The sequence below is a fragment of the Odontomachus brunneus genome, unplaced genomic scaffold (genome assembly GCF_010583005.1).
Source record: "Odontomachus brunneus isolate Ranch 3 - 2012 unplaced genomic scaffold, Obru_v1 Obru_scaffold_043, whole genome shotgun sequence".
Classification (NCBI taxonomy): domain Eukaryota; kingdom Metazoa; phylum Arthropoda; class Insecta; order Hymenoptera; family Formicidae; genus Odontomachus; species Odontomachus brunneus.
In genome coordinates, this window is record NW_022639493.1 from 1,746,506 (window position 1) to 1,772,764 (window position 26,259).

The 26,259-nt window shown below is 38.7% G+C and overlaps 1 protein-coding gene across 4 annotated transcripts in view; it reads right to left on the minus strand.

Annotated features, from left to right (window-relative positions):
* The window catches only part of LOC116844600 (latrophilin Cirl-like), a 682,731-nt gene that overhangs the window by 549,994 nt on the left and 106,478 nt on the right, over window positions 1-26,259 (minus strand). For 2 of the 4 annotated variants that reach the window (XM_032816364.1, XM_032816365.1), the window contains exon 2: window positions 22,227-22,325. The exons of the other annotated variants lie outside the window; for them this stretch is intronic. The gene's annotated coding sequence lies outside the window, so the exon portion shown is untranslated. The remainder of the gene's footprint in view (window positions 1-22,226; window positions 22,326-26,259) is intronic. 4 annotated transcript variants of the gene reach the window in all.

Consider the following 26,259-nt stretch of genomic DNA (forward strand, 5'->3'; position numbering starts at 1 on the left):
GGGGGGAGTAGCGAGCCGAACTCGCTGCGCGCGCCGTCACGTGTGCCGCGCGTAAGATGACTCTAGAAGTAACAGTCGCGCTCCGCACTTCATTCACGCGTCGCGCTCCGCATTCCATTGACGCGTCGCGTCGCGATCTAATCACGGCGCGCTACGATTACGCCGATTGTGAATAACTCCACTTGTAGACGTCGTGGCGACTTGAAACAAAGATCATTGGAAAGGGGAAATTACCGCGCTTCCGCTGGACGTGAAATCGTGTTTCTGTGGGATAAGGATCAAATAGCATAATCATGTAAGTACGAAAGAAATCGATTTTGTGTTAAGGTTCCTAGATACTCACCGCGGAACTCTGAACTGATCATGAGTAAACGCATGTCCAAAATTCTTACGTGTTATTCATAAATAAAAAATATTTGTATAAAAGAACATTTCAGATCGCTCTTGAGCATACTTATAATATGTCCCAAAAAATTATACTTTTTTTTTCATAGCCAATAAATAGCCGTAAAATGCAACCTTTATTTTTAACCTACCATTCCTCGTGATTTTGCCACGTTTATTTTACAACTATTTATTCACTATCAAGAGAAAAGGATAGTTTTTCGAACATTTTATAAGTATGCTGAAGCGACTTGAAGTACTTTCTTTATACAAAATATATTTTTATTTGGAAATGACATGCAAGAATTGTCAGCGTATTATTTTTCGCTTTTGACGTGACAATTCATCAAATTTGGTAATAGCTCTTAAAATAGATATTAATTATTAATCTATCTTAAAAATCAAAGAGGGATCTTGATTTATATCTGTAATGTAAAGCATCAGTTTAATATTTTTTGTGAGTATAAAGTACAACTTAAAAGAACGGGAATTTTTATCTAGCAGCGAAAATCTTTTTGTCTTTAGCGTCAAAGTTCAAATAGCTAATAAATTTAGTTTCTGCGGCAACGACGTTAACTCTGTCCCTATTTTAATAATATATTTTAATGCAATACAACTATATTTTAGCTCTTGCAACTAATCATTTTTCTATTCTTGTAGCTAATAATTCTTATAATATTCCTTGAGTATATTCAATATTTGAGTATTTAAAATATTTCAAGTACACGGAGAAAATAATGTAGTAAAAATTAATTGTTGTTAAAATTATATTTTCTTTTACAATATTGAATTCAAAATTACATTTTAAATCGGCCAACACTTTTATTACATTTCTGTTTAACTTTGTTATATCGAATTCAAACTTAAATTTCTGTACTGATTACATTTCGATATAAACGGCATCTGATCACTTTTTCCGATTTCAAATAAAAGAGAAGATAAACTTTTTGCGCTTAACGTAACACCTAAGGCCTTTTAGATTCGTTTCATCCTTTGTGGTGGAGATATCGGTCGCTCGATATATTACTCGTGGCAGCCAATCGATCATTGATCCGGGGAATTAAGAAATGATGCTTCTTAAGGATTAAGAATTCTCGCGCGGTCTTTTTTCAATCGTTGAGTCGGGTGAATTGAATTTCTCCGTAGAGTCTCAACCCGCTCGCGCAGTTTTCCTGTAAGTAAATGGCGATCCATTTCCTCGGAGAAATTTCTTCTCCTTTGGAAAAAGGCGAAATTGAAAACAGTGAGACGATATCTAGATTTAAGTAGACCTGGATTCGAATAACGGTGATCGACTCGATCGGCAGTTATAATCATGCAAATACTGTGTTTAACAAATGCACGGAAAGATAATGAGACACGCATGAATAATCACTTTTCTCGACCACATTCGCAAGCGTGATAACATAAATTTGACGAATTGCAGTCTGAATATGTATATGTATCAATATTTAATGATACACGCCCATATCTGTACGATTATTTTAATTTTAATTTAATTCAACCTCATTGGTAGCAAATCGAAACCGAACTTTGGACGCATTGCCCGTATAGTCCCTACAAAAAGTAATTAAAAAGTTGAAATACGCTAATATTTATTCACTTTATTTTATATTATTCATTACTTTTAAACTTTTATCTCTCTGGATTATAATAAAACTTATATGCATTATTTGAAATATTTTAAGTACACGGAGAAAATATTGTATAAAAAATTAATTGTAGTTAAAATTATATTTCCTTTTTTTAAAGCTGGGCTATACTAAAATTGTAGTGTAAAATAGAAAATCGCTCGCTCGATCGTGAGTCGATGCATTGAAGGCCAACTGATTTTGAGGCGAACTAACAATAACATATACGAGTCTATGTTCAAATTGCGGTCATAATAGTTCTAAACGCGGAGACGAACACGTCGTATTATATCGCGTACTATTTCCACCTTTCTTACGTAGATCGGAATAATGTTCTACGCGCTCGCAATTATTATTCTCGTATCATCGCGAACAATGGAGGCGACAAGAAATTCAAGGGTGACTATCGCATTTCGTTTTCATAAAAAATTCCCAAACCTAATCCTATAAATTGTTATTGTTTTAGTCTTTAAATATTCAAGATAGAATATAAATATATATTCGATATATTTATATATATTTTATATTGATGTTTTATATAAATATATATATATATATTTATTTATTTATTTATTTGATGTTTTAAATATTCGTATTTAAAGAATAAAATAATCAGAATGTTAAGAATTAGTTGCGTGGTTGGGCATACTTTTATTAAATTTTATTATAGATTTCTCGAAAAGAGAGAAAGACACAGTCACAAAACATGCGTGTGTTGCCAATTTGCCCATATCGGATGTCTGCTCAGTACCATTGTTAGTAATTGGAAAAAACTATTCTTTGTTGCAGATTTTGTCGCAGAGCTTGGGGCTGTTTGGCATAGATATAAATCCAGAGGATACAGTTCTGGCGGATGCGGTTGCAGTACCGGAGGATCCGGTTCAGGCCGAGCAGGGTCGGCTCGAAGGTAAATTCATGCGTACGTTATATCTGTCTTCTTAGTCTTTGGAGTTGAAAATCGAGATAACCGTTAGAATAACTCGGATTTAGACTGTAAATAATTAGTTTTGGAATATATTATACTTATATTTTTACGTGTACTTATTTATTAAGTCAATGTTCTAAGTCTAACCGATGAAATTGCATTTTTTGTTCTAGATCTGAATAGCGGAACGTGGCTGACTCTGAGTTCGAGCGTATTGGTGAGTGAGAAAAATGAGTAATATCAAGACTGAAAAGTCTTTTTTATAGGTGATGGATATTTAGACAAATTTTCGTTTGGATCAATGCGATTTACTTCGTAGATTTTGGCATGTATTCGTGTCGTTAAAATAAAATACATTGTTCGAAACAATCAAGAGATCGTTTCTTCAAATATCTATTATTTCTGATAGATATTTTCCACAAGTAAAATACTTATCTCTTTATATGTAATCTTAATTTTTCTAATAAATAATTATTAAATTAGTAAGCGTTCTAGTAAAAAAAGTATATATTGTTCTAGTAAACATTCACATACAAATGGCATTTTCTAGCTATTTCTGTTTTAATAAATAGTATGTTTTTTAGTAAATATTTTTATACATACGATATTTTAGATATTTTTTTCTTATATTTGTTTTCAAGTTGTGCATTTATTCAGCAAATTAATTCAGTGTCATTCCTTAATTGTTTCGAGCAATGTATAATCAGAATGCGCATTAGAATTGCGCCACCACGCGCGGATCTCGCGCATATCTGACTCACGATTATTTTGTTCGCGTACCGTATTAATTGATTCCGCGATCGGTGCGATTTGTCTCTATTGTGCGATTTAATATATTCATGTTCACGTCGCGACTACTTTGCTCGCGGATTTTAATTGGCATGGTATTAATTGGCTATCCTTTTGAACATAATTCATATAGCAAGTGTTTTCAAATGATATCTAAACGCGTCAGAAATTCATGAAAGATAAAACTAATTTTTATTTAGAAGGTAGAAACGAATTATCGTTTCTCACACTTTTGATTTAGCCGAGAACGTCATAGTTTTCAGTTAACGATTTCTCATATGCAATTGAATATTCGCGAATTCGTGTTATCTCTTATAAAATTCATTTTTTGTGCCGCACTAAATATATATTGAATAAATTCGAAAATTCTTCGTATCTTTCATTAAAATCGTAGATTCCGTTCCGAAATATAATCAGAACTTTTCGAATCGATACTGTCGTTAATTCGTTAAACGTCAGACGTGAATATTAATCACGTCACGAGCACAGTACAATGTGCAAAAATTTCACTAAAAGTGAAATTAAGTGCAATCAACGTGGGACGATACAGGATGGACATTGGACGTTGCGGAATTTCGAGTGCACTGGCGAGTTTCGTTGTTGGTTGGACGTCGTTAGACCTGGCTGGACATCGATGGATCAATGTGAATTGGTGAGCGTGGAATCACAGAGTATTATATTATGTAGTGCATGTATAATTGTAAATCGCATTGATTTCCAACGAAAGGAATCGACAATCATAATACGAAAATGTCAAAGTCGTAGTAGTTACGTTTATTTTATGTAAAATTGCCATTCAACTGTTAAAGTTTTCATTAGAACAAAATATTAAATAATTTAAATGACAACTGAAATTTATCCTTAGCGCGCAACCAATCTGTCGATATCACTTATTTGTAGTATTGCGGTACATACGACCTTAAGAAATCAAACGACACAATCAGTCTTGCTTTGAAAATTAATATCAGCTCTTTTGCATAGATCAGTAATAAATGACAGATATGTAAATGACTTATAATGTATTTTAAGCAAGTGACATCGCGTCATAAAAATTGGAAAACTTAAATTACTCATAGTCTGAAAAGTATCGACATTTTCTTATTATGAATGTTGATTCAAATTAGTCTTTAGATAATTAAAATATTATTTTATATAATATTATTAAATATTATTATGATATGACAATACTGGCGTATATCTCGTACACGGAATTCTCTTCACAAAGAAGAGAAGCCCTCTGATTAGTATTTAATTGCAATGTTACCTTTACTTATACATTTCTTTTACATCGCGCGTACGAACGGACAGTGATGAAGTATTAGACTGTCGTGCGTAGCAAGATTTATCATTTTCGTAAAAAGACAGCGCGGGCATTCCCCGTATCGTGCTCGCCACACGGTCGCACGGGGCTGCAAAAGGGTTAACAATAGCAGCGTCGAGTTTTATATTGTTTCTTTGTTATCGTCAGGAATACATTTTCGTCACAAAGCGCACGCAATCGGCTCATTTGCTAAGCGCGATTCTCAGTTTTATCCATCCAACGCATCGTGATACCCCGCTCTGCTATTTTGCGGCAATTAGCCAGCCACTTTTACACCGCCGAAACACCTCGTATAAGCGCGATGCGCAAATTTATAATTAACGAACGATCGATCGTTCACTCGCTTTGTCGCCGCTCGGTAACCGCGCGACGAAATTATCGCTTAATAATTATAACATAAATAACAAATATTTATGCAAACTTTATCATCGTTCGGCGTTTTACGTAATTTACGTGACGTCACATTTTTTTAGACAAAACGACGAATTATAATAACTGCAGAAACTTTTCTCTCTACGCTCGTTAGATTATATGTTCCATTCTCTTACAGTGAGTCAGTAAAAAGGTTTTTGACTGAATCAGTAAAAGGCGCATTTCACCGCGATAATCAGTGAGTATTCATTGGTTTTCAGTAGGAACACTCTCACTTTACTGTTCCGTCATGAGATAAAAGTATCAATACCCGGACGCCTACCTGATTCTGGACATTTTTTTACTCTTTAAACAAAAATATATATTTAAACTTTTAAGATAAAACAGAGATATGTACAAATATTGAGGATATATATATTCTATATTAAAAATTTAAATATCCGTTAAAATTATATTTAAAGAGCAAAACAATAAGAGTATCGGTTAGGTACGTGTCTGGGAATTGGTTTTACATGTTTCGTTACATTTGACCAGGGGAAAATTTCATTGTAAAATCTGTAATAAGCAAATTCCTTATATACTGTATAATTTTCCGTGCTTGCGCGGCGATAGAATTAACGCGCATTGCGTACAACGACACGCAAATCGTTTGTGTTTGTAAATTGCATCAATATTGGGGACAGTTACTATCCACTGATCCTTTCAACGAAATTGTATTGATTGTAGTGCTGTATTTATAGCTGCACTACTTTGAGTCTAAATTTTCATTCTACTTTTAAATTCAATATCCCAATTAACGTCTATTTTGATACTCTGAAACGTATATTAACTTCTTTGATTATATTTAACCCACTTTAGAAGATACTATTTAGAACTGCAAGTTATTGCATTTTGTACGTTTTCTGTCACTTAGAAGCTAAGTAACTAACTTCAGTTTCCATTATACATTAAGTATTATACATTAAGTATATAAGATTCTTCGGAATATATAAATGTTAAAAAAATATATATAGATGTTAAAAAAAAATTCAGGTCAGAAGCATACTTAAAGTTTCAACTCGGGACTAGTTATAGCGTTTCAATGAAAAAAAAGTTCATTGTCAGAGAGAGCACAGTACGTATATACACGATGATTATTTCAACGGAAAAATGTCAGACGTTTCGTGGAGAAAATGAATGATTAAGCTTCAAGACTTGGGCGTGAAGTAAACAGGAGCTTTCGTACAACGAGATCGCGTTGGAAATCCATCGGGAAATCTCGTTTCCGTCAAATTTCAAGAATTCATCCGACTTGAACATATGATAGGTACTCGTTCGCATTCCATTTCCGGTGGCAACCGACCGCTATTTCCTACTTTAACGCGAGAGACTATTTACTGTGCTCGCCAAGTAACGATCCCGTGCCAACTGCAATTATTATAATAAGAGGCGCGCGTGGTCGCGCGAGTCAGGTCGAGTCGACGAAATCCGCCGGTCAATTTTGCGCGCACTACTAAACATGTCGCTTTAATCGGAATTCCGGGGAGAATTACATGCACTTCGCGATCGCCTTCGTTTCCAGCCGCGCTCGCTCAGAAAATTTGCATGCAAGTTCTTTTTTGCGTCACCGCGCCGCGCGGCCGAATGTATTCTGTGACGCGCGCACACCCGCGCGCGACACCGACGATCAATCATTTCCCAGAATCGCGAATACATCGCGGATTTGATAATTTCCTGTTCCCTTCTTTTTGTCTTTTTCGGCGACGTACGTGACGGGAATCAGATTATTAATTGCGGTTTTGCATTCGATGTCGAGGTCGGCCCGCTTGACGTCGCGACGTGACGCATTTTTCAGAAAACCTGTGGACCTGCGTGTCCTTTCTCTTTTTCGAAAACATTGCTTGAAACGTACATAAATATAAATGCAAGCATATTATAAAATTTACATAACATAGTTGAATAGCTTGAATCGAAAAATTCGGAGACAAATATACAGAAAATATTTCTCATATTCGTAATTCTGAATATGTGTAGGTATGAAATGCTCGGCTTTAATAATTCCCGATTAAAGGAATATCGACATAATATATTTCTTTCATATGTTACACTTTTTTAAATTAATTATATTAAATTGTAAATGCTTATACAAAATGAAACTACAAATGTCATTGAGTGACCAATATCCCATGTTACGCCAAAATAAAACAAATGTGAAATTTTTTTCAACTTTTCATGTAACATCGAATATTGCGTTATTTATTGATATATGTATTTTTATTTTGTATAAGCTTTTGCAATTATGTACAACCAAATAGATAAATAGTGTAATATGCGAAACTGCATTATATCCTACATTCCCTTAAGTGACTATTGGATCCGACATAATGCAGCTTTATATTTTACACTATTCTTTTATTTGATTGTATAAAGTTGCAAATACTTATACCTTGACTTTAAATGTCAATGAGTGGCAATATATGTTATATGAAAATGATCAAATTTTTCATATAACATGCAGTGTGGCGCCATTTATTGACATGTGTACTTCCACTCTGTATAAGCTTCTGTAATTCTATACAACCAAATAGAAAAACAGTGCAAAATACAAAGTATTATGTTAGCATCCAGCATCCTGGATGTTGGAACAAATATTTTGAGGATTTTCACAATTGTGATTATTTTTAGTTTTTCCATTACTGAGCTTTTCCTGCGTTGAAAGCGTCTAAAACTGATTTTAAATATATTCTTTGCTCAAACCGATAACTACATGGTCCGCGAATCTTGTTAATTTCATAATTTACGCCGGCTATCTCGCGGGATATTATCCGAGACGCGATAAATCGTATCTCAGATTTATCGGGTCAATAAGGCGGTAACCTTGTTATATACGGAACGAGGAGCGATAACTATAGTTTCTGCAAAAAATACGAGCGGACGTGCGATGTATTTTATAAAGATAGGAAGAGGCAAGAGAGATACGCAGGAGCTCGCATCACTTTCACGCGTTTCCCGTCAATCTGTCGCGCGAAAACGGACGTTACATCGCGACCCGTCATAAAATTAGCGACGAAGAAAGCCCTTTGAAAGTTCTCATTTTACAAAGCCGTGTAATCCACGCGATTTGGTACGCTAGGCTCCTTGTCTCCCTCCCCCTTTTCCCGTTCGCCTCCCACCCGTCGTCGTTATCGCTATCGAGCTTTTCAGCGAGCTTTACATTCGTTTCATGACACTTTTCAAGGCTCACGAAAGCTCGGCAGCTGAGCACACGAGACCCAACGACGAGGACGACGGCACGTTATATCCGTCGCTGCACGGCGGCGGCAGTACGCACGTATATATGTACATATATAGATATGCATATACGCCGCCGTGCTGGGCACACCGGGTATTAATTACGCCACGTCGAAAAACGTGTATCAAGATAATGTAATCCCACTTTCCGCAGAGCGCGAGTGGAAATTGCTAAACAGAACGCGCGAGTCCGCATGCGCGGAAATTAACGTACACGCGTAAAAATTAACGGCGTGCGAATAATCGCGTTGCCGACGATAAACTACGCGAAAAGAGCCATCGTGGTAAAATTTCACATTCACGGGATGTTAGTGAATTAGTAAAATATGGGAAACGTAAACTACGTCTATATATATACTCGTATATATATACACACTATATATACACTATATATATATATATATATATGTGTGTGTGTGTGTGTGTGTGTGTGTGTGTGGGTGTTGGGTGTGTATGTATGACGCACACAACACGGCCAACCACTTTATCATCAGATTAAATATAAAAAAATGAAATATTTCTTATTAACTTTAATCCATTTCACGCCCCTAAACTTTAAGGGGCATTCTCGCGTTCCGCAGCAAGAGAATTATTATACTGAAAGCGGCCCGAGGTTCGACGCTAATGAAATTGTTGAATGCTCTCTGAAACGGAATATCGGGGCGCATTTACAGGGATTACGTTTCGATCTTCAAGTGAAGTTCAGTGCACGGCTCGCGGTACAGATTGCAAGTAATATAATCGCGCTGTTAGCCGCTCTCTCGCTCCATCGGCGCGAGAGCGTCGCGAGTAGTCACCCGGCGAGACGATTTTCATTCCCGTGATGTCTTTTCTATCGTCGGTAGCAGGACCAGCGTTCCCGTTACGCCGTCATAAAATCCGGCACGTCGTCTTCATTCCATTTAAAAGATTTACTCGCGAAATGTGTGTCATGCAAATATCCCCGCTATTGTGTCGAGCGAATATTTTCGCTGAATATACACCGAGTGGCTGATTTCTACGCGCTCGCAGCACCGATATATCACAAATATTCCTGGACTTATCGAACGCGAACGTGCGTTTATTTATACACTTTTGCTTGTCCCGTTGAAGCCATTTTTTTTATTGTGCTGTTAATCCAGTGCTCGTATAAATGTGTTATGGAGGCTCGAATAAACCCGTTTTGTCGAGTGAATCGTTATCGCTCTTTGATAAATAGAGTCGAACGGTAATTGCATGAAATATTCGGGAGTTATCTTTTCTCCTCCTCCTTCGACTCGTCGCGAATATGGATGATGTCGGCGATGCGTTCAAAGCTTCACGGAAAGGAAACGTTGATTCCGCTCGTGCAATTTTTCAGGAAATATGCTTTCTATTACTTTCGAAGATCCGCCAAAGCAATCGTAAACTGTGTTTTAGCGAAGCGCCCTGCATCTAAAAATCCTAACATGGTGTCTACCGCGTGAATATGCATTGTCGTGCATTTCGTATCGTCGCGAAGGCTTTACGAAAATTACATTATCTCGGGCATTTTTCAAAGGATATATGGAGGTACGGTAAAGCAGAATAGATGTTCGGAGTATTTGTCTTGTCAGGGCTATATCTGAAATGCGAATATTTATTATTACTTCCGGCAGAAGAAAACGAAACGACGAACAAATGCAAGATATAACAAAGCTTCAACACGGAACGGAAATCAAAGCTGCACTGAAACTTATCGATGTATCGTGGCGGTGATTTCCTTAACCCTAAAAGCCGTTCTATAATTGCGTAAACGTTGTCGTGAACGTAAAAGCCAACCAATCAGAATGTTTTATTCTGTATTTTATTCATATTTACTGACAAGGTTGATTCACTAGGAAAAAAGAAACTTCGCAACATAGAAAGTAGAAAAAGACCAATGTAGTCTTGAGGCCAACTGATTAGCAGAGAAATAGAGCTGCGGTAATCGTAGAGGAAGAGAAGGGAAGTAGGGAAACTACAGCAGTACGTCCGGGTAGACCTGGGTGTGACTATCAGGGTTAAATGTAAGCGCATCTGACGCCTTTAAATCCAGCTTTAGCGAAACCGCGCTAACGAAGCGGTAATAACGTCCAATGAGAGCTGCAAGTTATCAGTTTCGGGCATCGGGATCCACTTCCTCGTCGCCGTGTGTCGAGCAAAGAGGCGTAGACGCGCGCCAGGCGACATCTGCGACGCATTCAGACAAATTCAGATGGACACGGTGGATAGCATACACGCGATTATCGATCGGATTTCGCGTCCCCGACGAGACTTCGCGCGGACCTGTTTATCTCTCGCATTTAAATCGCCGGTAAAGAGGATCGTTAGCGCGGCCCTAGCGTATAATTGATACTACGTAGCGCGCGTAATGTATACGGGATTTAGTACGTGTCCGTGCGTTCGTGTGTAGGCAGAACTCGTTAAACTGAATAGAAAAGCCCTCTAAAAACGTTCTTATCAATTTGCTTTTTTTTTACATTGCATTCACAGCCGTTACATACATAACTGACTTAGTATTACAAATCCGAGCCAAGATTTTTTATTGATTTCTAGCATTGAGTATAATGTGTTCATTCTGACGTTAACACGAAGACTGATACCTCTCGTACTTACATGACTATTCTATCTGAGCCTTATTGCATAGAAGGACGGTTTCAAGTCCATTAGGTGCGCAGTAATTTTCCCTTTTCAATGGTCTTTGTTTCAAGTAGCTACGGCGTCTACACGGAGAAAAATAAATCTGCTCTTTTAACAAAATTATCGTTACTACTGCATATTCGTAATAACATCAAAATATTTAGTTGACGTAACTGATTTTACAAATTATTCGTTATCAGAGCAGAAGTAGTTTCGTTGCCAGGATAGAAAAAATTTATTGATTGTATTTGTCCTAAGGATCACGTTAATTTGCTATTGATGCAAAATAATGTATCCTTAGCAAATTTATTTGCTGTCGGAGCAAAACTGCAACTGCTTATATAAATTCATCATGGTTCCTATAGCAAAATAATTTGTAGATTCAGTAAATTATATCCAGCAAATAGTGATTAGCAAATCTTTGTGCTATCCATATAATAACGAAAAGATTTTGCTAGACCAGCAGAAAATTTGCTGGGCCAGCAAATTATTTTTTTCCGTGTACAAGTAAAGATATTGACGTTCATATTGATTCGCTCTCCCGATCAGCACGATCAGTCACATGATGAGTGATGCAACGTGTGGGGGTGGAGAGCACAGTAGTCGCATTCCGCAGGCGCTTTTCTGGAAAATGATATCTCACATGTACGTGACGGCACGTAACGAGCGCGAACTTGTTCCCACTCCGCGGTTCAGACAAGCGTGGTTACTTCGACCTAAAAATGATTATCATCATTCAATATTCTTCTGGTATTCGATATGAAAATATCCGGATAAAATTTGATGAATAGAATATCGTATATATTTTTTTAACTATTCGTAAATTTACGAATATTTTTCATGTTAAGATCAAAATTTCATATATTTCGAGTTTGTCGAACATTCCGATTGGTTGACAGAGTGTTTTCCTAAGTTACCTAATTTTTTCTCCAGTTTTTCCCAGAAATTCTCTATCTGTTAGTCAATTGGAACGTTCTTAAACGAAACTTGTACGATGCATGTAATATTAGAGCCTAAAAGCAAACACGTTACATCCCACGGCCATTGAACTAGAGATCTGTTCTTTATAGCTTAGAGCTTTGTAGCTTAATAAGTTAGAGTGAGACAAGTAGATTTTGTTTCACTCCAACTTATTGCACCAGTCTGCACTAATTCGGGCAGTTCAGCCAAAAAGAACAGACCTTTGGTCAGAGAAACAAACGCAAAAACAAACAGCATCAAAACAAACAGTTGGTCGCCATGACAGTTAGTGTCTCGTTCGTTCTAACGCGGATGCCACGTCGAAACCTAATATAGTAAATGATGCCGCGACTTTAAACGACCGTAATTCGTTAATAAGTTAATGTAGCGGCATGAAATAAAAAGCATTCTCTTTGACATGAATCTATGCTGTTTTTTCATTGCTCAGTTGAAAGGATCGTGATAGATTGCGGCAAGCATGATCACACGAGCGTTCACCTCTTTCCTTCGCGATTGAATTGTTCCTTACTTCGTCTCGTCTATTATATCAGTGATAAAATCCGAACGATTACTGTAGTAATTTTCAAAATCGTGAAGGATCTTCTATTTAGCTGTACTTGCGCTGAATGCTCGGGCACCAAAATCTAGACACCTTCTATAGTTAGAGGCGAAGTCTCTCACTCGATGTTCGTCTAATTAACTAATCGTCGCGGGGATCTTATCGATCTAATCCAGCATGCGACAGTCGGTCGCCGTCCGGTCGGGATCGCGAGTATCAGCCAGTGAAATCGCCGCCGTTCCTCCGCCGCGTTTCTTTTCGTGCTGCCCGAGAAGAGAACCCGTTATCAAAGCGGCGTTTTGTATCGGTTTCCGCCTCAATGGACGTCAAACTGGTTTGTTCGCGCGGTTGCGGTAGCCTCGCGGAAGACTGTTAACGGCTGGGAGATATATCCGTGAGATACCCAGCGAAGTAGAAGGATGGCTTCCAGAATTAAATCTACGTATTTTCGGGGGAATCGATACGCTGTTCTCTCCTCTCCAGGAGAAGGGGGTCTCTCAGTTCGTCCTCTCCGGAACGATAGAAATCTCGAAGATAAATCGGCGCTTTTAATTTCGTTGCTTGGAAGCTTCGTCGAGTTTGCCGCGAAAGAAAGGAAGCGAGAAAGTATCAATCATTCCCGGCGTAATCGAGTTGGCGGTTGATCGGCCACGGCGGGACAGCTGGTGTGTGCCGGGGGTCGTGCTTCGCGCAAAAACGCGCTTCTGATATTCCAATAAACCGGAAAACGGCGCGACACGGTGCCCGTTTTCGCGAACGCGAGCGAAGGGAAACAAGAAAGACGGGAGAAGAAACGACAAGAAAAAATCCGGGGAGAAAGCACGAAGAAGGATGTAAGAAAACGGGACGCACGTGACTCAGCGGCGTAAAGTACCTCCGTGAATTCGACATAAATTTCCGGGGCGTTCCACGTGTTTTCACGGCGATAGCATCCGCCGCTGGCGACTCCGATCGTCTTCTGGGTACGCGATAGGTACGTAACTATGTACGTGTGTGGGTGAGTGGCGAACGAGGCGACGTCGGCGGCGGCGACGGTGACGGCGACGTGGCGATAGTGGCGGGGGAGGGAAGGGGGTTGCAGGAGGGACACCAGGGGTGCTGGACGGAAGAGGTGCTCGAGGTGCCACCACGGCGCGGCAAGAGCAAAGAGACATGAATATGTATGCACCGGGTGGCAGCCGAGCGCTAAGATACGAGCACTATCGCGCTTATTCATGCGCCTTTTAATATTTAACCCGCCGGTTTACCTGCCCCTTCGCGCGCACATTACTTTCCTAATGCGTCCTGCGCCCGCCAAATCCTAAATTCCGTTCTGAAATGGGCGGGAAACGGAGGAGAAGGGAGGAACGCATCCTCCAGGGGATAGATGAGAAAACACGCGCAGGAATGATAAAATTAATCGCGCGCTTTTTATTCGCGAACGCGTGAAATCGCGTAAGAATCCACATCGTCCGCAATTGCGTTTCTCGAGCGAGCGAATTTACATGGAACTAAACTACAGGTATAATAGGCTCTGAGATATATAATTTACACAGAGAAGATTGGTTGAATTAATCTGAAAAAATATACGTTAAATGAATTACTTTTTTGGTGGATTTTGAAGGATCCATAGTTCAGTTAATAAAACCAGACAAATTTGGCTACATGCACGCAATAATAATAACATTTTAGATATATATTTTTTACTAGAATTTCTTTATATATATATATATTTTTTTTTTTAGCTAAGTGTTTCTTAAAGTGTTAGTGTATGATTATTTGAATTACAATGGACGTTACTATTGCATATGCAGTAATCAAATTCTGACCGATATTTCACCTTAATTATTATATTACGTATGCGATGAATTTATCTTTCATTTCAAACTGACCCTGAATTTCACTCGTTAATAATTAATTATAGCCTTTCATTATCCCACTCTAAATACACGGAAAAAATTTTTGGTTGGATTAACCAAATTTCTGATGAAATATGAACGAGCCAGAAATTCTCTGGTTGAAGTATCAGAATTCAATTCAAGTTAACAAAATTTCTACTCCTTCATACTTGACCAGAAATTTGGTTAATCCAACCAAATTTATTTTCTCGTATAAATTATTTATTGTTTTTATCTCGATATATAAATACATTACATAACACTTTCAAACATTAATATCTTCTAGTAATTTAAGTTATTTGCACTTACATTCAGCGATTGGGTATTACAGATCTTATCATTCTCTTGTTTAGAAATTCACGTTGCACACGGATGTTTCGTCGATTGAAATCACGCCGCGCGTGAAAATCGCCCTCAGAATAATTCCCAGTTCGATCGAATTTGCACAAACGTGTCCCGGTTTTATGTCGTTCCACGCGATTACGCTACAGCTGATGGATTAGCCACGATAAACGAGCCGTGCGCCTGTGCGTGAAACTGTCTTTCGCATGAATTTATCACTCCGAGAATAATTTACATAAATCATCGTCGGAACGTACGTATCTCATCGAAACGTGGTAATTACTTGAGAACGACGTGTTCGCCTCTCGCGAGGCGGAAGATTCCTGTCCGGCGTCTTTGCGTCGCGACGCGTCGGCTCTTTCGTTGTCCCGAACGCGAACGGTGATGCGCAAAGGCTGCGCGGCGAGTAACATCGTTGACCCGTGATTAGTAACGGCGGGCAAGAAACGTACAGGCGATCCTAATCAGTCGTCACGCCTGTACGTACGTAACGACGTCGTTATCGGCGTCTCTGTACACTCTTGAGCCACACACACTGTCGCTCCCCCGCGCCCCTATCCTTACATACGCACGTACGTCGGACGTACGACTCTCTCTCTCTCTCTCTCTCTCTCTCTCTCTCTCTCTCTCTCTTTCTCTCTCTCTTTCTCTCTTACTCTCTCCCTCTCTTGTACCCTCTCTCTATTACTCTTTTGACAATGATTACGGTCGTTTGTCGACACGGAGATTGCTTCGTCACCCGCTCGTAGCGAGCGAGAGCGTGTTTGACAGCGCTTTAGTCGTGTCTCTTTTGAGCCGCGCGCGAGAGAGCTCGACAGGAAGCGACGTGCGAGGAGAGAAACTCGCGCGAGAACAAGTTGAGAATAGAGGGGCCCTCAGGTAAGGTCGTTAGATCGGGATAAACGCCGAACAAAAGTTACATGCCTCAAGCGTGCCTGCCGTCGCGCGAGTCTCGGCGAGAAAGAGAGAAAGAGAGAGAGGGAGGACAGGGAGGGAGAGAGAGAAAGTTGAAAAATATTGACGCAATAATTCGCGACGCGCCGAGACGCGCGTAGGTTTGCTTTTGAGAACAGGCGAAAACAGGCGCGTTGCTTTACGTTGCCGTTGCGCGCGGTTTCAATGAAGTTAGCTCCCACTTTTGAAATACTCCAAATTTGATAATTTGATAGTTGTACTAAACTGTGCTAGGTTTGTGCTACATTGTGCTAGAATAATAAAATGAAGACCTAAAAAAATACGTTCGAATCTGAAATTACGAACACAAAATTTTAAAAATAAAAAAAGAACGGTACGAAAAAATACAAATACAAAATTTAAAACATTGAAAAAAAACTTTTTGGCCAATCTTTCAGTCGGAAATGAAGCGTAGCTTGCAGAAAGCTGATTGCGGCACATATGGTCTCTTTCTGAAGCCTCAAACATGTCAATCAGCTTTCAACAAGTTACTGATAGCTTTATTTTCAACTGAATCTTTCAATTTTTGAAATTTTAATAATTGTGCTAGGTTGCACTAAGTTGTGTTCTTTCTAATATTGTCACAAAACAATATTCATTAGAAGAATAATAACAAAAAAATTACAGTAAAGAAACGATTTCGAACGATATTTCAAGGAGTTCTTAATTTCTTTACATTTAATTATCTGAAGAACACTAAATTTGAATTGTACTAGCCTAGCATGATTTAGCACAACTGTCGGTTTCGCCAGTACAGGGCTACAAAAGGCACTTTATTCTTGAGAGCGGCACTTCGTGATTTCACTTAAAAAAAATGAAAAGTACAAATGTAAAAGTTGAGTTTCAATTATCCGATTGGAACAAAGTCGCACATCTGAGCTGTGTTGATCCAGCAACATAACATAATACAACTTAAATTAATAATCGGTTGTGACCCTTCGCGATTTTATTCTAAGTTGAAAAGACTACTTTCTAATTATCCGATAGGAACACAATCGTATATCTGAGTTGCTTGACGCAACTCAGCATAACAAGCCAGTTTCGTTAGCATAACAATACAGAGAGCACTTCATTCTTGAAGTCTATCCCGATATCAATCTAAGTTCAAAAAACTGCTTTCTTATTCTATGGGAACAAAGTCATATATTTAAATTGTGCTAGCCTAGCACAACTGAGGATAAGTGTCGATTTTGCTAATAATGATACAAAAAGCACTTTACACTTCAGAGCGTTCCTTCGCAATTTCATTCTAAGTTGAAAAAACTATTAATGTAACACAACTCATATATGCTACTTTGTTTACATCGATTTTGTTCCTATTAGATAACTAGAAAAAAGCTTGTTGAACTTGAATAAAATCGGCAAGAGTCGTTGTCAAGAGTAAAGTGACCTTTGTAACATTGTGCTAACAAAATTTAAGATTGTGTTGAATTGTAGATTAGACTAACATAACTCATATATGGGACTTTGTTTCTATCGAATAATTAAAACACAGTTTTTTGAACTTAGAATGAAGTCGGAAAGAGCTACTCTTAAGAATACAGTGCCCTTTATATCGTTGTTTCGGCAAAATTATCAGCTGTTTTGAGTTGTACTAGGCTAATACTAGAAGACTGCTTCCGTTGCCTTCTCGAAGTTAGTCGCATGATTTAAGATAAAAAATTATTTCGCCGTTATTCTCGAGTAATCAAAGTTGATATTGGTTTCTTCTCATTTTCGCATTCATCGTCTAAATATCTGTTGCTATTTTAAATAAATGCTTCGGCAGATTTAATTATGGAAGAGTTACGGGACAATAACTCTCCGTCCCTTTCACTCTCGAATTATTAAGCAATTACGCGATATTCTGTAACACACTCAGCAGATCGCAGAAATATCGTTGAATTCTGGTGTTCTCATTAGCGCAGTGGTAACCTTTTCGCTTTATCAGCGTATGATTTACCGGTGCTCATGTATGCGCACGACTGTGCATGATGTGTAAGTGTACATGTGCGCGTATATGTACGCACTGCATCACCTCGATGTCGCGTCGCGATGCTTGCACAGCGCGTTGCAGCGGCACGCTAGACAATGTTGCGGTATTCGACAACGCATGCGTGTCCGTTTCTGCTCCCGTATATTATGTGCGGATTGACACGTATACTCTCGAGGAAGCGGATGAAAGAACGAAAAAGGATCACGTTGTGCATCCTCGGTTATACAGTATTTGTGTAAGTCGGAAGTGTAATAGAAAATGTATTGAAGAGACAACGAATTTCAAAAATGTCGACAATGTAGAGGCAGTCGTCACTAACAACATCACACTATCCTTTTCTTGCACTCCTTATGCAGATCTTATATAAATGTGTGCTGCTTTGTTTTTCCATTTAGCGAGAAACATAACCACGCATATACAGACATTTTTCTGCAAACTTTTTGCATATTTGTGTGTTTCTAAATTCAGTTGTCAAGGTACAGCATATTCTTTCACATTTTTTTGAGTGGGGCACACTTAAATTCAGTATGTTTAAGCTGAAAAATTTTGGTATCAGACAAACATTGATTGTTTGAAATGTCAGTTTTGAAATTTTTGATCGTTTTCTTCACATATTGAGCAATACTCCAATTAATGGAATATTGCATAAAAGCATTTGCATTTTTATAATTTTGCGCAATCAATACGACGTAAATTTTACAGAGAAAAGTTAATATTTTGTCGATAAGATTTTCAAGTGTAGCATATTTCGGCTACGAGATGATTCATGTAGAAGGAGAAATGCACGAAGCGTGTTTACCAGAGCGCAATTGTCCAAGGGCGACATGGGTCTTTCAGCCAATCCTGAAGATGCGCGACGCGTGGCTCCCGCAAAACGCAGGCACCCGCTGCATAGTTGCACCGCGATGCGGTGGAGATCGTGTGTGACAAGCTAACCGCGCGCGCGCGCGCACGCGGGTGACCGTATGTGCTGTGGGCAGGACAATGTTTTCATTAACTGAATACATGGTGCAGCGGGTCGACGGCCCGTTCAACATCGTTATACCGACAAATAAAGGACGCGGAAGGAGCTTTTCGAAATTTCCGAGCGAAATCCACGCGGGAAAATCCGGTGCAGCGTGTTCGCGTATAATTGAATTGTTCTCCTTGCCTTTCTCGCGGGATCGCGCGTGTGTGTCGAGAATTTTCGCTTGATTACCTAGCTGGTAAGAAGATTTTGAAGAGAACACTCTTCGAGCGCGCATGTCTGCGTGTATGTGCGCGCAAGAGACTTACATCTTCTACGTTGACGTAATACAATTCAATATTTGTATGCTAGACCGATGTGAAAATCAACTAGTGTCTAACTCAATTTATGCTCGAGACGAGAGAATCGACAGTATCTATTGTTGCGCGTATGAAAAATGCATATTGCATTCAAATGAATGTTGGTTGTTTCAAGCATTTCACAAGTTTATATATCATTAAATCTCATCATAAAAATCAAACTTATTAAAAATCATATTAAATTTATTTAAAATTCTGAATCCTATTAAACATTTCAGTTAAGAATATTAATTTTCTGGGTGACAATGTATTCTCACTATCTTCAGAGTGACAACTCCGGGACATTTGTATGTTTTCTGATTTTTGTCCCTTTGAGATGTTCGAATAAATTCTCAAAAATTATTGAAACTTCTTTTACTCTTTTAGTTGCAGACTACACAGCTTTTTTGAAAAATAAATTGCCAAATACTTTATATTTAATGAGTTTGAAGAAAAATGCTCCGAGAAACGAGCACGTTTTAAAATGATCCGAATACAAATGATTCTAGTTGTCACTCAAGGGTTAAATTAAAACAAGAATTCCTACATAAAGTCGAATAAAGTTTTTTTTTTGACAGTTTTCAAATATTTTTGTAAGTAGAATAACATATTTTTTGAATACATAATATTAAATATTTTCAAATTTATGATAAATATATTTTCAGATTAGCAAAATATTTTTTAAAAATAATCAATACTTAAAAGGAAGAAAATAAACTAAGTACTCGCTTTTCTTAGTAATGGGATAATATTTTTCTATATAATTTGGAATCCTCGGGTGAACTCACGATTATCGATTTCATCGCCGGTAATAATCGACGACTATGCAAAAGATTAAACCACGAAAATAGAAGCATATATTTTTCATTGTATATTCCTGGTCACGATGCTCCGTGTGCGTCAGCTTCATCCACATCATCGTCCCGCGTTTTTAACCTTCGACGCAGTGTCATGCACGGTGCTTATCGTTTATCGTCTCGACACACATGTAACCAAATACTTGCGCGTGCACAAACCAGTCTGATATGCGAAATCCTCGCGATCACGTTTCTGCTTTTTAATAAACCGCGCCCGAGCACGCGCTGGCTCGGCAAACTAAGACGCGAACGTGCTGCTGCGACGACGCGCCGCGTTATCAAGCGGTTCGCGCCTCGGCGTTCCGCAGCATGCGAAAAGTAATTATGTTTTCTCGGTGTAAAAATAAAATATTGCGCGCGCCATTGTCGAGGCGTGTTCCTTTAACGCGACGAATAATCGCGCGTGTGCAAATTACTGAAACAACTAAAACTTGCAATTATTCCCAGGAGGGACAAATATGCGTATTAGTTCAGAGAGAGAAGGGCAATTTCGGAATCTATTTTATACGCGAAACGCGCACGATATTATTCGGGACAGGATGGGTTTGATTTTATTTTGAGATTTATCGCGAATTATTATTTGAAGAGTGAGAAGTAGAAAATGACTTCATCTATCATCATTCAACACGTATGATTGCTTTGATTGAAGTTTCATTCGATTTACCTTACTCGTACGCCGGACATTTCGGGAGAAATGCGCGCGCGTTACACAGGAGAGCCGTATAAAGTGGCCTTAAGATCTCTGCGACGAATTTACACCACCGACGGCCAGCCCCGACTCGAGGACCGCAAATTTCCGGCTGCGAATAAAAACGCGGGAAAAGTGGAGCATGCAAATATATTCAGGCGAACGCGCGCAATCCCTAAAAGTTTTGCGCATCGGACCGTCGCGGGGTGGTTGGTGGCGGCGGCGAGGGTAGAAGGGGCAGGCAGGTTGCTGGAGGATGGAAAAACGACGGACATGTATATGCACGGGTAAATTAAATATACATGCTGTGCAAATAAGACCGTCTAGCGACTCGTTTTATCGTCTTCCCTCGCTTCAGTCGGCTTCTCTCTCTGGTCTGGTCAACGTCGCGACGCCGTAGAGCACTGCAGGTGTTACATGCGAAAATTGCGCCTGATGTTACTACAACCGTGTCATTTTATTAACATAACAAAATTCCAAGTATAATCGATCATTGAGTATCGCGTTTTTTGTCGAAAAAATTTTTTTTTACTAAAAATTGTCCTATACCAGAAATTATTCCGTGTATCTCTGGCTTAAATTTCATGCAGTTTTTCAACAGTTATACTGGACAGTTAACTTTTGTCCAGTAGCTGAAATATAAATGAAGTTAAATGAAGTGTCAAAAATGATGATTTTGGCCAACTTTATGTATTTATTTTAGAGATACTAAATTTTTTAAAAATATTTCTGTTAATATCATCGCATAGTATTAGTCTTCCCCGTTAAAATCCATTTTTAATTGTTCTCATACGCTATTTTGTTCCCGAAACATACTACTTTAAAGACATTAAAATATTACAAATACGTGTGGAAGGTAAACACATCATAATTTTTTGGATATATTGGATATTGGAATTTTTGAGTTTTAAGTTTAGAATTATTGGACATTGAGTGCTTTAAGTCTGTATGATGTATGTATGCGGTCTATTAACTCCATCGGTTTGGAATTTTTCAAGATAGATATTGCGGGAGAGACGATAAAGCTCCAAGCGGCTCGTGTCACCTTATTCCCGATAGTTTCACGACGCGATAATGACTCCGCTGAATTTCGGTCGGCGCAAGTCTGAATGCGTCCAGATCGTAATTTGTAGTAGCCATTAGGGGGATCGACCCCTTGTAACGCGCTAGAGGCAGGATCCTAGCCGAGGAACGTCGCAAATGGGGTGCACGTTGATTGGATGAAAGTATACTCGGGCCAATCGAGCTCTGTCTCGGGTTGTGCATCTAGATTCTATCTGTGAACCGCGAATGTGCCCGCTTCCCCAGAGTCGTCGATGTCAATCGCTCATTATGGGATCGTGTAACCGCGTACGAAAAGGGAATACGCGCACAATAGCTTTTATTTAGTATAGTTACCCGAAAGCCTAAATTCTCAGAGAGCGAGGTAGCGTAATAGCATCGCGATAGAACGTGCGTGTCTCTGCAAGCTGAGAGGCGATTTTTCTTTTCCCATACCTGGAAAGAAAAAAAGAAATTACTTTCAGTGGTGCGAATATAGAATATTTTTTATTATAAATCTTATCAATTAATTCTTGTGCACACAAATCACTTCTGCTTGATTGATAAGTAATTTCAACAATCGTTTTGGTTTTCGTAAGTCAAAGTGCTACACGTTAAAATGCTAAAATAACACAAATTTGTAATAATTTCGGGGTGAATTTCGGGTACAGTGATAAAAATTAAATTATTTATATTTTCGCGATATAAAGGAAACCGATGTGATAGTAATTAATCCGAAAAATATCGCGCCAATATTGATCAGCGTGAAAACGAGCGGTTTGCGCGTATTTCGCGCGGAACAAATTTCTTTATAGATTTATATCGTATTATATTTCCTGAATTTTCGTGCTTTTTTCCGGAATTGCTATCATAACTGCTCTCGGTAATGTCTGCGGTGATCGTGTTTGCATCATGGTTACCAAAGGCTATTGGAGCACATGGTCATTTGTGACATATGATGACGAAGGACGCTAACATTGCTATATCGAGCAATTGCTGTGTATATCCTCAATGATTAAGGGTAATCATTGATGTGATAATTGACGTGTATCTATGATCAATGAGTATGTACCTGTCATCGAAAATTAGCCAAACAGCGATATTCACGCTATAATGTCCTAATCGGAATTACATGCAAGCGCATAACAAAAGTACAGAGCTAATAAGATTTTCTAGGAAGTCGTTGCATGGTTACGAGAGAAATAATAAACGTAACAAAAAAAAAATACTTTTGTAATGTTGCGAATTATTTATCGAAAAGAAAGATCTCGTGTATTCTTAAGTCGCGACTTAATCATTCGCGGTATACTTTTAAAACATGACACAATATAAATATTATTTTCTGCTTTCTCGCGTGATTATCTCTTTTCTCTCCATTTCTCACCCTCTTGCACTCCCTCTTTCGCTCTCACCCTTTCTCCCTTTCTCTTTATGGTATATATTTTTTATATATGCACGCCGGATTTCATGTGCAACGAGATTATTTCACGAGCGCCGAGCTCCTGTGCGAAAGATAAATTGTGTCCTGATTCTAAAACAGGCGGGATAAAAATTTCGCACAGACGAAGGTAAAATTACTACTTGCTGCGGCGAGACGTGGTGATCCGCGGATTTATCGTGGTCAAATCCAAATTCAAAATCTGCTACAAGTCTTGGAAGTGCTAATCTCGTCTTTCAATGTTTCGTTTACTACTCGATACATTAATGTAACGGCGCCAAATTAGTAGAAGTTCTTATCTTGCTTTGTCTGTTTCTCATATCTAAAGGAAGGGAGGGGGGTTATGTTACCCACAAATATAAATAAATATATAATTTCGTAGTATTTATATAATTAATAGTATTTTGTTATAAGCTTCGGTACTTTAATACTCTTGCATCTCTTAACCATTTTTTCGTTGTCGATTTTTTTTCCGTTTAGTTTAACACAAATGTCGACTTCATAATTTTAGCGCGAGTCGTAACAATATATTAACTTAGATAAATATAGTATTATAGTTTGCCGTGCAATGTGTGTGTGTGTGTGTGCGGGGAAAAAATAATCCAAGTTCTTGTCATTAAGCACAATTGTGTTACACCGATATCCCTCCTTGCTCTACCGAATGTTCCGCCCGTTAAGGGGTTAAACATCATCAGACAGCGGCTTCAGTCGATCTATCGAGAGAGATTGGAAACGCTCGGATTGAAGGTCTCAATCATCGATAACCGGCCGATGAACCTGGTGTGAGCGTCTCGTGTCGTTTCACATGTGCTGCTCGGGAACCACCCCGAGCGCGGGAGGGCGGAATTCAATGCCGGAGATAATGAAGAATTTCACGTTTTTGCGTAATTGCCGCCAATCAGAGACACGGCCTGCCCGTCGCAGCACTTCACCGCGCCCCACCCGGGGGGGATATCGTTCCGAACCGACGTGATGGTCTTTGCGTCTTGGCAGCTCCATTATCTGCCCCATCAATCGGAAATTCTTTTCTCTTTACATCATCGCGAGGGGTAGGGAACGAGGGGGAGAGAGACCGTAGGGGTTTGAGAGGGAAATGGTTTCATTAAAACAATCCCGTTGGCTCACGTCGCTCGATCGAAACCTCGTGTACAGAATAATGAGCGTGTGTCATTGACGTGCGCAGCTACAGCGTTCTTCAGGAGTGGTTATTCTCGGCGGGAAGTGAGGAAGCGAGGAAGAGAGAAGTAGTTGTCGATATTGAGAACTTGCGCTATTTTCTCCTGAGATTATCCTTAATTTAATTAAAATGTCGGAGAGTTTTATAGCCAAAAAATTGTTATAGAATTTACTATAAAAATTGTTATAGAATTTTATAGCCAAAAGTTTACTACATAAACCAGAGGAATAGATCGACATTCTATAGTAATTGACTGTCCTTTCGTTTCATTCGTATTATTTATATTTTAAGAACCGAAATGTAGTTTTAAAAAATTCTATATACATTTTTAACGAAAAATAATATTGTTATGAAATTTATTATGTTCTCCTTAGCAAGGTAGGCCTTATTGACAATCCATTCCTGCACTACACTGAGAGAAAAAATTTATGGAAAAGAAAATATTTATTCGTTGGTCACTAATAATAATATATTAACTTAAATCTGAATTCCTTTTTTTTAATAGAATGAACAATTGTGTTTTTGAAAAAAGCAATGGTAGTTTTAATAAAATATATAATTTCTTATTTGAGAGATTTTCTCTCATCTAAAAATATCTATATTAATACAAATAAATATATTATTAGTATCCATCGAATAAATACTTCATAATTTTTTAGACATCTTTTCTCTCAGTGTACTAAAAATATATAGTAAATTAAAAAGAATTTATACAAAGAAGGAAAACTATAATATTCTTTCTGTGAATTAACTTGAAAATTTGTCCCCATAAATTTTCGAAGATATATTCTCACTCTCTCTATCTTTCTCTCTCTCTCTCTCATTTTCATTTATATAATTAAAGTTTAACAAAGTTTAATAAAAATTTCCGACAATTTTTGGTGTGTATAGGATATAAGAAAATTAAATACCAGTGTTGTTTTTAATGCAACAAAACTAATAATTCAGATAGAAATTCTATAAGACGTCACAAATTTTTTTATACTCCTTTGCAAGAATTTTTGATATCTTCGTACATGTTACGTCACTCGAATCCAATAAATACCAAGTATCAGTAACATAACATCGACATTGCATGTTGCAATGCCAGGTCATTAATGATATAGTATGTTATATAACTGTTCCATAACACACATAATATGTAACAGTTGCATGACATACTATATGATTAGGCTAATATTGTGACATCGATATGTTATGTTAGTGATACTTGGTGGGAAGAATATGAGTCGCTGTTTCGTTCACCACCTCTGAACCACCCTATATTCCACTCGTGCACTCAACGGCCGGTCTACACCGCGTTACGGCGCGCGTGTGCGCGTGGCGTCGCGGCGATGTGGCGGCGGCGGTGGAGGCGGTGGTGGTGGCGTACGGCTGAAATGCGTGTATCTGAACAATTAGGTTTCAGGCCACCCCAGTCCGACATGGCAGTCGCGCGACCACTGAAGCCCCCCCGTCCCCGCGATAATATGTACGTACTAGAAACTCTCGTGTTTTCTGTTAACGTATCGCGAAAACATGAAGAATAACGTTTCCCATTGCCGTGCCGTGACAACGTCGCCTGCCGCCTCTACCTACCCACCTACCTACGTACCTACCTACCTACCTACCTAATCGCGAAAAGATATTTCCACCTGGCGCACCAGAGTAAAGGAGAGGAGGGGAGGGACCTCCGACGCAAAAAGCGCGGCCGCTCACGAGAGGAATGTCAACTCACGCTCGTGCGGCGATAAACGTTGCGGGGAGGTTTCCGAGGTATTCGCCGCGAACGATTA